Raw genomic sequence first — 11829 nt, forward strand, 5'->3', positions numbered from 1 at the left:
GAGGACGCCCAGAAGCCCCAAGGTCCAGGCCCCTCCAGAGGCAGTCTGGGGGAGCCAGCCCCAGCTGGCTGAGGAGACCCTGTGTCACGGCTGTGGCACTGGCCTGGGGACCCACACCGGGCTCTGGCCCAGTTTGGGAAGAGAGAATGTTCTGGGAAAACTGAAGGGGCATCCCGGAGGCAAGGAGCAGGTGTGACCCCCAGACCAGGGCAGCAGGACCGCAGGGCCCTGGGCCGGGAGGTTCCGGATCGCCCTGTGCCGTCTCCACCCTCTGCAGACACAGCTCAGTGAGGTCGGCCTCTCAGCCGACCAAGTGCCCACACAAGCCCCTGCCTGTCACCAGCATAAGTGCGGGGGCCACTCTCTTCCCCGTGTCCCTCACGTGGTGGACGGAGGGCAGTGTCCCACCGCCCAGGAGCGGTCAGTGGAAATTGGGAAACAGGGTAACTTTTCCAACTGTTCCAGCAAACCCAGGCGCGGCCTGCGGCGGGGTGCTTGGCCTTCCGAAGTCACAAACTGCAGAGGGGGCTCATGGGGTCCTGTGTGTCCACGCAGAGAGCCCATGGCCCTTGACCCTTCCTTACTGTGGTGTTGGCCTTGGGGACCCACCTGGAGGGACCAGCTGCCCTCAACTAGGTGGCGCCTGTGGGCGACCAGAGGGCGAATGGGCGTTTGTTCCCCACACTCCCTGCCTAAAGGGCACGCGGGGGGCCGTGTCCTGTCCTGCCCAGCTGCCCCTCCCACTGACCTCCTGTGCCACCGGAAGCTCCCTATTCTCGGCCTCCAAGTTTCCACCTGAAGTTTGGGGACATGAGTCTCAGGCCACAGTAGAAACTAGGGCCAGGGCATGAGGTCACAGTCAGGCCAGCCCCGTGGTGTGGACAGACACAGTCGGGGAGGGTCACCGTGCCCCAGAACCCTGGGAGGGGGTTCAGCTGTGAGAACGGCCAGGGCCATCAGTGCTGCCCGTGTGCCACACCCTCTACTGGCCACTGGTGGGCAGGTACTGCTGCCACCATCACAGAAAGCAGCTGGAGGCCCAGCGAAGTGGCCGCTTGGTTAGAGCGGCCCTGCTGGTGCCCACCACCCCTGGGCGCTGTCCTGGGTTCGGCTGCAGGCCACGCGGCTCCTCTGACTCTCTGGTGTCCCCGTCTCGTTTCTGCCTCTGACCAGTAACAATTCCCAGGGAACCAGCTTCCAGCCCTGGGAGGGGAGAGGGAGGGGACAGCAGATGCCCATGGCCTCCTTCTCTCCCGGGTGAGTACTGCCCCGTGACCCACCTGGACGGGGTGGCCTTCTCCCCACAGCACTCCCCAACGGACACCGCACCGTCTCCCGCCTGATGGCCACGGAGACAGGCTCTGCCCCTGGGCGCCCCTGGGGTGGCAGGGCAAGGACGTTGCAGGCTGTTTTCCCCCAGAGACCCCGCCCCATCTCGCCGTCTGAGTGACTTGGGAGCCACAGAGTCCACCACCCAGCACCTGAGTGACTCATCTCTTTCCAGAAGCTTCCGGCGGCCTCTGCTCCTGGCCCCCAGGAGGCCCACTGACGAGTACACTAGGGACGGTGGAGCAGACCCTCTGTGTGTGCAGCGCCAGAGGCGGGTTTTGCTGTAGGATATTCACAGCCTCAAAGCGTTCCCCACAAATCATCTTTTATTCCCAGAGCGGAAGACAGTGGCTTTTCGGTGGAGAAGGATGATCAGTGATCAAACTGGTACCCACAGGGGGCTGAGCCTGCACCCTGGCAGGGCACTAGGAGACGCGTCACTTCTGCGCTGACCCTATCCAAGCAGGCCACCCACATCTCAGCTGAGACAAGCCAAACTGAGGACGCTGGACAGAGTAACTGGCCCATATTCTTCAAAAATGTCAGCAGCACAGAGATTCTTCCAATAGAGGAGCCGAGGCGCGGGACCCTGAGTCCTGGGATCTGGGCCCTGTAGAGGGGACGGACATCTGGCTGGACCACGGGCAGCTGCTGGGCTCGAAGTGAGCCAGAGCAGATGTGACCTGGAAGTGGAAGGGCTGTAGCAGAGCCGTGGCCCCGTTCACTTCCCGTGTGACCTAAGAGCACTCAGGTCCCCGAGTCTCTCCAGCCCCTCAGTCAGTCCCCAGGCCCCGACTTCCTCTCAGGAACAGGAACGGTCTTTGTCACGGGGCACCCGAGGCTGCTGGCCAGGGAGCGGAGCGGCCTGGCCTCCTGTGGGGCTGACTGGCCCTGCCCTGGGGACCAGCCGACAGCCGCGTCCCGCCAACGGCTTCCTGGCTGGGGCCTGGGCGGGCAGCAGCCTGGGCGGGCAGCTCCGGCTTCTCCTCCCGCGTGTCTAAGCGGGGGCCTGGCCTCTGCTCCCACCCACTCTTGGCTGTCCTCGGCCCACCTGCCATTTGGGGGTAGTTCACCACCCGCCGGTCACTTCATTCAACAAGAGGCCCGGGGGAGGCCAGGCTGCACGCTGGTCCTGGGAGGGACGGGGCCACTGGGTTTGGCACAGCTGGGCTTGGGCACATCCCCCACTGGGTCACAATGGCACTTCCATTCCACTGTCAGAGAGGAAAGTGGCTAATGTCACCCTGGGGACAAGACCCCAAAGCTACCAGCACAAAGCTGCACACGCCAGGAGCCCAATGCAGGTCTGGGTCAGGAGCCACACCGTCCACCCCCGCAGCTCAGACGGCCCTCCTCAGGGGCCACAGTGCCCACGGGCAGCAGTGTCCTCCCCTTCCCCTTCTGTCTTCAGGACAAATTCCAGGATCCTCTTCTCTCTTTATTGGGGGGATGGCGGGGAAGGGGCCTCTGCACCACGCTGCTCCGCCAGGTGTCCATCTGGTGAGCCATGGGCACGATGGGTGACGTGGTGTCCTTGCCCACAGCCCTCGCCCCCCTCCTGCAGGGACTGCCCATGGCTGCCTCTGGGTGGCTCTGAGATGGGGACCTGCAGAGTGTAAGGCCCTGCTCCTGCCCAAGGCCGGCAAAGCTGAGGCTGACCTGGCCCTGCAGAGCGGGCCCTGGGTCAGGTGCCCTGGTCAGCTCAAAAGGGCCCTTCTCTGAGCCCTTAAACCATGAATCTATTACCCTATTGTTTTGTTAAATAAATAATGAAATAAAGTTCATGGGTTAACATAGATCATCACGTTTTACATGAATCTGTTATCACCTGGTTGGTGGCTATGTAAGGCACCGTCTCGGGCACAGTGGGGACACGAACACACAGACCCTCGCGGTGGCTGCAGGGTCTGTCCTGGACCTGTTGGCCCAGGCCCAGCTCCTGCTGCTCCAGCCCCAGGCTGCCCCAGGGCCCTGGCTGTGGCTGCCAACGCTCCCAGGTCCTGGTCCCAGGCCAGCCTGGCCCCACGCCGACCTCACTCTTCCTGCCTCTGGGCAGAAGGCGGCTGTGCCAGGCCAGCGGCCCTGCGCTGCTCTAACACGGAGCCCCGTCACGGCTGAGGCAGCGACGATCTGTCCCTGCTCCTTCTCCAGGCCCGCTGCAGGGAGCAGGGCCGCTCTGCCCACAGTGGACACCCCGCTTGGCCCAGGACAGTTCATCCCCACCTCCTCCAAGGCCACCAGGGCTCGCAGGAGCCACAGACTCTAGCCCGGGAGCTGACACAGGTCTCTTGGCTCAGGAGGGTCACGGCTGTGTGTGGCCAGGATGGGATGGCGAGGGCAGGCCACCAGTGCTCAAAAGGACAGCCAGGAATCTCCAGGGCCCGCACTCGGGGACTGGGCACCTCCTGCTCGCTGGGGCCGGGCGGGGCCGGGTGGACTCAGATGCCAGCCACCGAGGGAGCAGGCGGGCAGCGGGCGCCCTGGCGGACTTGATAATGAACGGCACCGAGGGGTCTGCAGAGGAGGCAGGACTAGGGAGACCCCGCCAGCGGACGGACGCAGGGCCACTGCGGTGTTCTGGAAGGCGCCCGAGGGCTGGCATTAAACTAGGGCCTGCAGCCTGACTGGGTGCCCTCGGGGCGAAGAGAAGGGCAGACTTCTTAGGAGGGAGGCCCTGCCAGAGCCTGGGGCTCAGGAAATGTCCTCTCTCCAGGAGAAGGCCAGTGTGGCCAGGGCAGGGTTAGCAGGGTGACTCTGACAGCCTGCAGGCAGGTCTCCGAACCTGGCCAAGGTCCAAGCCGCCCAGGGCGGGCCGTCTTCAGAGGCAGCGGTGATGTGGCTTGGACAATGCCCTCTGGTGGCACCGTGGGGAATGGCACCCTTCTGTGCCTGACCACTGGGCTGGGTTCTGGCTTTCTGTGATCCTGACACTGCCCGTCCCTCAGATGCCAGGTGGGCACAGCTCGTGACCAGACTCCCCACAAAGGCAGCCCCAGGGCCTCCAGCCTGCAGGAGACATTTGAGACGGCCACCACCAACCACGTACCCCAGGAGGACCGAGGGGACAGGACGACACTGTGTGGACAGGGCAACACTGTGCGGAGCAGACCCAGACATCAAAAGCTCAGCCAGCCTGGATCTGGCCTGCCGGGTGCCCTGGAGGGTGGCCAGGGCAGGGGCGGGTGCTGACTACCTTCCCCGACTGGGCGCCATCTCTGACCTCAGCCCGGTGTGCGCCTGTGAGGTTCACCTGGACAGGGGACGGCCTCCCAAAGTCCCCCTCCTCCTGGGGGCGGACAAGCCCCGACAGCCAGACAAAGGGGCCCGGGGGCTGCCCCGCGTCCTCCCTGGCACACAGTGGCCTTGCAGGAGGCTGGGGGCCTGTCCAAGCCCTGGCAGGTCACAGGTCACGCCCCGACAGCTCCCCAAGGCACAGCCCTGGTCTTCCTCCTCTTCACTGCAAACAAGGGAGCTGAGCCTGCTGGACTTTTCTGGAAAGAAAGCAGAGGGGACTTCGTGCAAACCCCAGCTCTGTCACTGGCCCAGGGACACCCGGTCCCGCCCCCTCCGGCCCCCAGTCTCCTGAGAAGGACCCTTGGGTGGGGGGAGAACCCGCTGTCCTGCTCCCCCGCCCCAGACCCAGAGGGAACTCACCGGGGAGGCCCGCACTGAGCCAGGTGTGAGCCCTGATGTGCTGCTGGAATCAGGTGAAGTGAAAGACGCTGCGTGGCAGCCCGTGGGCGTGTGGGCGCACAGCCTGCCCTGTGGGAGGGAGCGGCGTGTCCCGGCTGGAGGCCCTGCAGCCAGGGCCGCCCCCCCATGCCGGGCGCCGTCACACCAGGTCTGCGGCAGGACAACCAGCAGCGCCTGCGGGAGAAGCGGTGGTCAGGAGGACGGGAGACCGGGCCTTGGCCTGGGCCAGGGGGGGAGCTTCCCAGTCGGCCCCTGGAGCTCTTAGCAGAGTCAGGCACAGCGGGGAGCTGGGAAGCGCCTGGGCAGCCGGCTCCACGGGTCCTCGGCTTCTAGGAAGCGCGGCCTCCCCCGAGCCCACTGCAGCCACCCGAGTCAGCGGCTGCCGCCCAGCGCCCTCAGGCTTACGGTGCCCGACGTGAAAGGGCCTCGGCGGGGGTGGTGAAGGCCAGGGCCCCGCAGTGGGCAGGGCAGCCTGCTGTCCAGGAGGCCGCCTGAGTCCCAGTCTTCTGGTGGACAGCCTTTCCCGCTGTGGCCAGAGGAGCTGAGTGGGAGGAAGCGTCCAGGGAGGCCGGGCCACTGGCCCTGCTGCACCTTGACCTCCGACCCTGGGGACTGGCTTCCCTGAGCTCCTCCCATGCCCGAGGCCACCCTCACCCCCGGGACCTGCAGCCCTCATGGCACCATGAGGGAACAGAGCTTCTGAGACAACAACAGACTCGCCGCGAGGCCTGAGCAGGACCAGACCCTGGGCCGACGGGCCGCCTGGCTCAGAGCGCTGGCTCACAGGTAAGGGGGGCGCCTCTCAGGGTGGGTGGGCTGGGTGAGAGTGCTCCAGCCGCCATAAAACCACTGTAAGGTCAGCCCTGGGCTCCCTGGGCAAGATGCGCCCCCACCTGGCGCCATCGTGATGAGTAGATGGCCAGGAGGATGTCAGCAGAACTGGGGCCAGGGCTGAGAGCTGTGTGGCCTTAGGCCAGTCACTGCACCTCTCTGGAAAGGGTGCAACAAGAGCTTGGGGTGGCAGGGCCCTCCAGGGCACCTGCAGCACTGACCCCGAGGGGCAAGTGGGCTGACGGACGGGCTGCTTCCCCGACCGGGGGCCTGCCGTCTAGGTCCCACCGCCTGCCCTGGCCCAGGAGAGAGGAGCGGGCTCCCTGCTGTGACCCCTGGCTCTCGGTCCCCTCTTGGCTGGTTCCTGGAAACGCCTGGGGCTTGGGCACCCCTGTCCCGGGAGAGCCATGTCCCCGGGCAGACCTGGCCTGGCCCTAAAGCTCTGCCCTCCAGCCTGGTGGCCCCCAGGTGGTGTCTGACCTCGGGCTTGCTGCTGCTTGGAAGGGACACTCGGAGCTTCCAGATGCTGGGCAGGTGGGATGGTAGGGGACCCAGCAGTCCCTGGGCGACCCCCAGTCCAGGGAGGGATTATGCCTCGGCCTGGTCGTTCTCAGGCTTTGCGGGCAGCAGGGGAGGACATGAGGTACCCGTCAGTGTGTGCTCTGGGAGGAGATGGCTCCAGCCCTGCCCGGGACGCATGGGCAGAAACGGTGTCTGCGGACGTGACCGGGCGGAGGCGAGGCGGTTCTGGAGTCGGGTGGGCCCTGATTCAGTGAAGAAGGAGAGAGTTGGACAGGGCTGTGGGATGAGGGAGGCAGAGGCTGGAGTGACGTGTCCCCAGGCCAGGAAGACTGACCATGGCTGGCCGCACCAGAGGCCAGAAGAGACAAGCTGGGGTCCTCCCCTAGAGCTTAGCCCGTGTCAGAGGTGTGGCCTCTGGAACTGTGAGCAGGTGGCCTCCTGCTGTTCTGAGCCTCCTCATTTGACTCAGGCGCCTTGACCTGGGCCGTCGCACTGCCCAGCGGTCAAGGAAACGTTGTGTGAGCAGGGGTCCCCAGCACGTCCACCCCAAGACTGGTGTGCGCCGTCTCCCTCCTTGTGCTGCCGTGGTCAAGCTGTCCTTTTGTGCAGTGACGGAGGACAGAGCCTGTCATGGAAATCTGTCTGGTCCTCGGTTAGTCCTCAAAAGACTGCTGGGTTTTATGAAATTCACGTGGGCTTTGGAGTCATGAGAGCCGAGTGCTGGGGCAGGTTCCGTCTGGCGCGCCTTGGGATGCGGGTGGAGATGCCCTGGGACCTACTGTCGTCCTGAGGTTCAGGGTGAGGTGGCCCCTGGCCTGCGGTCCAGCGTGTCTAGGCCAGCTTGGCCCCCTCCTTCCCTCCCTCGAGTCTGTTCTGAGCACAGGCTGAGCGCCCCAGCTGTCTGGTCTCTGGGCAAAGATACTATAAATGAGGAACCAGGAAGCCAAGTCCTCCTATTTCTGCTCCACCTGCCAAGACTTGCTTCTGAGACCTGGCCTGGCCTCTCCCAGCAGTCCTGGGCTGGGAGGGACACCTGTGGTTGTCCAGGATAGAGACCCAAGCCAGAGGAGCTGCGGCCAGCCTGGCTGCTCCGTGGGGATCTCCCCGCAGGGGGAAAAGGTGCAGGCAGCAGGCTCGTCGGGCCCCCGTGGTAGGAGACAGGGACAGCACCACCACCTGACAGCTGCTCTCCCCGCAGGACTGCCCATCAGCCCACCCTGGTCCCCTGCCTGCCTTTGGGCCTGTTGCAGTGGCCAGGGGCAGGAGTCCTAAGAGTCACCCACGCACTCAGAGGGGGCAAAGGCTGGGAAGTCGAGCAGGTAGGCCCAGCTCCCCGCCATGGCTCAGGAGTAGCTGGGGGTGGACCGCCCATTGCTCTAGTCGGGGAGGACCGGGAGGAGAGGGGGACGAACGTGCCCAGAGTCCCCGAGGGACCCTCCCAGGGCACAGTCGAGAGGTACTAGGGCGTCTCAGCCCCAGGAACAGCGGGAGTGAGTCCATGCTTCAAATGGAGAAGCGAGGCCCCGCACTCGGTCCCAGGTCCCCAGGGGAAAGGACGAGCCCCATCCCTGGCACATCTCAGGCTGCCCATCTTGCTGATTCCAAGGGAGTAAACCAGCCTCCCTTTGGCCCAGATTTTGGACCAACTCTGAACTCCCTGCACAAAGGAGCGAGTGCTCTGCAAAGCTTCCGAGCTCGGGCTGAGACTGCTCCATGCAGCGAGGACGGGGCTCTGGGGTCAAGTGGATGGCGAGGGCCTCGCCTGGGCCACGGGGTCTCGCTCATGAGCAGGGACTGCCTGGCCCTGCAAGACCTGGGGAGCCGCACAGGCCAGGCCAGCCGGTCACGCTCCGTGGAAAGCCACAGGAGGCCCTTCCCAGCAAGGCTGCTGGGGACAGAGCACGCTGCCGGGTGGCCGTTCTCTGGCAGTGGCCCTTTAGAAGGGGTCAGGACAGACACGTCTCCGTGTCACCCAATCTCCACACTCACAATGCTGAGCCCAGGGGCCATCAGGAAGGAAGAGAGCCACTCTGAGCCTCAGAGAACAACACTGCGCCTGTTGGGGACTCATAGGACCAGTGAGATCGGAGGAGGCACTAACCCTGCCTGCGGTGACCAGGGAAGGCTGCCTGGAGGAGGTGGTGTCGGAGCCAGGATCTACACGTGAGAAGCAGGCATTTGTTCATTTGGTTAAAGGCAACTAACCCTGTGTGGTGGCCGTGCCTGTGATCCCAGTGACGCAGGAGGCTGAGGCAGGAGCATTACAAGTTCAAGGCCAGCCTCAGCGACTTAGAAGGATCCTGTCTCAAACTAGAAATGGAGATAGTCTGGGAAGTCACTCAGTGGTAGAGTGCCCCTGGGTTCCATCCCCAGAACCAAAAACCCAAACCAAACCGCAGACTCCAGGCGTCTCCTCAGGTCTCAATGCCACAGGTTCTGGCCCGGGAGGGCTGCCTGGGCAGGGTGAGGGGCAGAGCGGGAAGGACGGTCCTTCACCCCTCCCTGGACAGTGCAGGCCGGGCCACACCTGAGGGTCACAAAGAAGCAGCGCACACAGCCACAGTTACCCGCAGTCACATGCCCACGGTGTGCCAACCCGGCTGCCGAGGGCTCGGCCCAGGCCTGGGGAGGCGCTGACGGGGAAGCACCCTCCGCCCAAGCAGCAGAGGGGCACGGGCACCCGGCAGGGTGGGCCTGGACGTGGTGCTGACTGACAGGCCGACAGGAAGGCCGGGGCCAGGGGGAAAGCCAGGCCCGGAGGCAGACAGAGGGGCGCGGGCGGCAGTGTGCTCTGGGGCAGCGGCTCCTGGGAGGGACGGGAATGTTTGAAGATGTTCTGAGCCAGACAGAGGTGGGGTGGCACGGCGTCACCAAGGTGCCAACTCGCACTGAATCACACACTTTTTTTTAGTGACAGAACAAGAGAAAGACACGTACACACTTAGGAATGGGACGCAGGCGCTGCGAGCCACCTGCACTGTCCACGTCCCAGGAGCGTCTGTGGGCAGGTCAGGCCCCCGCTCCTGGCCCCCGCTCCCGCCAGTGTGGCAGTGAGAATGGCGACCCGGGGAAGCGGAGTCGAGGGACGTCCCCAGATGGGTCCATCTCACAGTCGGGGCTCTGGGGCAGTGCAGGCCACGGCCACCAGCTTGCAGCCTCACATCGTGACGGTGACCGGGGCGAGCCTTGGGAGCACCGCCCGGCCTCACGCAGGCCAGAGGAGGAGGACGTGGGAAAGGTCCTCCCGCCCCAGGGAAGCTGGTCTCAAAGGACCCCAGACCCAGCCAGGGGCACAGGCCTCTGCCAGGACAGCGCTTTCTGGGAGAGGGCGAATGTGGGCCCTGCTGGGAGCCCTGAGGAATGGACTCGGGTTGTTCAGTGTCTGGTTTTTAAAAACCACAAGAAACAGCAAGCCCCTCCTGACCAGGCACACCTGCCAGTCACACAGGGCGACAGGACAAGGCAGCAGCTCCTCTCCACACCCCGCCCCGCCCTGTGCCCAGCGCCCCTCAGCCCCCAGGACTCCTGATCCCTGAACACCACCCAAGGCGGACGTCCCTGTCCTACAGGCGGGAGCCGTGCTCACAGCTGGGCGGGAGCCGCAGGTGGAGGCAGGCGGAGGCAGGCGGGCGGTGCTGGCTGCACTGAGTTCAGGGGCTGCTCCCCTGCTCCCTCACCCAGAGGCCCTCCTCGGGGTCTGTCCAGAGCAGCGGGGCCCAGCCTGGCCGTCTGCCCTCTGCTTCAGGAGGACAAGGGGCAGGGGAGGCTCCAGGGGCCTCCAGGTCTAACAAGCTCCCTGCCCCGCCCTCGCCCCTGGCTGAGAGAGGGACACTGCACAGGAAGGCAGCCGCTCTCGCAAGTGGACGGGTGCCCTCATGGGGAAGGCAGAGGTTCTGGGCAGGCAGGGAGGTGGCATCTGGGAGGAGACCCTCCTGGGAGCCTCGAGGGGAGGAGCAGCCCAAGAGGCCGAGGGGTGGGGCCGGGCAGGTCAGGCTGGACACGACTCTGTGGGGCTGGTCACCCGCTGCACCACGCTGGAGCCTGCACAGGGCTTGCTTTGTCCCCTGGGGCCCAGCCCCAGCCCCGGCACCGTCCATGCCTGGGGCCCCCTATGGTCAGAGCGGGTGGTGCCCTCCCAGGCCAGGAGCCACCTGAGATCTCAGGGGTGGGCTGCAGCCAGCCTCCAGTGCCACCCAGCAAGACCTGTCCCCTGCGCTGCCGATGGCTGGGCCCCTCCGGCCACCTGCACTCCACCCACGTGTGCCAGGTGTCCTCGGGCAAAGGTGGCCTTCACGCTGGGCTTGTGGGCGGTGGCTCGGCTTCCTTCCCTCGACGGCTCCCCCCACCCTCAGGCCCTTCACGGGTCCCTCCTGTCCTCCTGAGGCGGCCGCTCCTGCTGCTCCTCCACGCAGGAGGCATGGTGTACGGTCATACAAGCAAAGCCTTGTGCTACTGTCTACTGAGGGCAGAGACCCTGCCAGCACATAGTAGGTACTCAGTAAACACCGGTGGCCCTAACAGATGAGCCAGCTGTAAAGTCCTGGTTTTTGTGACTGGTGCAGTGTTCAGGCATTTGCTATCTCCTGGCGCCCCCTGGTGGTCTCTGTGCACCTGTAGCACCAGCCCTTGGGCGGCATGTGTCCCCTGCCCTGGGGCCCAGCCTGGAAGGTAGTGGCTAAGGTGTGCCCAGCCCATGCGGTGGCAGCTCTTGGTGTCACGAAGCCTGGCTGCTGGACAACCAGGTGAAGTGGAGGGCTGCCACACAGCCAGCTTCTCAGTGTTAGTGACACACACAGCTGCTGCTGAACGGCCAACGTTATACTGGACACACTGGCCCACCCACCCCACCCCACCTCCATCTACCAGGCTGGCAACGGTGGAGGGGGGACACGCACAGCAAGTCTGCGCAGACGATGGGATGCAGGTTTTCAATAAGCAAGAGCTGCCCTGAGGACCGGGGCTCCTGTTCACCAGGGCAGGTGACACTGAAGAGGCACTGCCCTGCCACACAGCCAGCAGGCCCCGGCTGTCTGTGCAACGCCACCTCCCCGGGACAGGGAACTCCACAGGCAGTGGATGTGACAGTAGACTGGATGGTCTCTGTGAGTGGAGGTCAGGCCTATGGATTCCACGCCCAGACCCCTAAACTGACGGGCAGTTCCGCCTGGAAGACTGCTGCCAAGTGTCTTGCTTCAAGACGCCGGGAAAGCCCCGCAAGAGAGCCAGAGCCCACGCAGCAGGGGAGCACGCGCTCAGGAGCCCCAGCTCCCCCAGGAGAAACGGGGGCAGGTTCCTAAGATGCGACCCACGAATCAGTGAGGGGGCAGCAGGGAGTCCAGCCTTGCCGGGAACGCCAGGACACTCCCCCGCTCTCTGATTACAGCTGTACTCTCCGGGAGCCCCTTGTGCTGCTCCCCAGGCCTCACAGCCCAGGGGGCCGCCCATTTTCAGAGG

The 11829-nt window shown here is 65.0% G+C and overlaps 1 long non-coding RNA gene across 1 annotated transcript; it reads right to left on the bottom strand.

Moving 5' to 3' along the window:
• Positions 1-1637: 1637 nt before the first annotated feature.
• Positions 1638-5738, bottom strand: LOC144370937 (uncharacterized). Its single transcript, XR_013431064.1, has 2 exons — positions 4984-5738; positions 1638-4820 (listed from the first exon to the last, which is right to left on the bottom strand). It is a non-coding gene; the product is annotated as an uncharacterized LOC144370937 (long non-coding RNA).
• Positions 5739-11829: the final 6091 nt, after the last annotated feature.

The sequence above is a fragment of the Ictidomys tridecemlineatus genome, chromosome 15 (genome assembly GCF_052094955.1).
Source record: "Ictidomys tridecemlineatus isolate mIctTri1 chromosome 15, mIctTri1.hap1, whole genome shotgun sequence".
Taxonomy (NCBI): Eukaryota; Metazoa; Chordata; class Mammalia; order Rodentia; family Sciuridae; genus Ictidomys; species Ictidomys tridecemlineatus.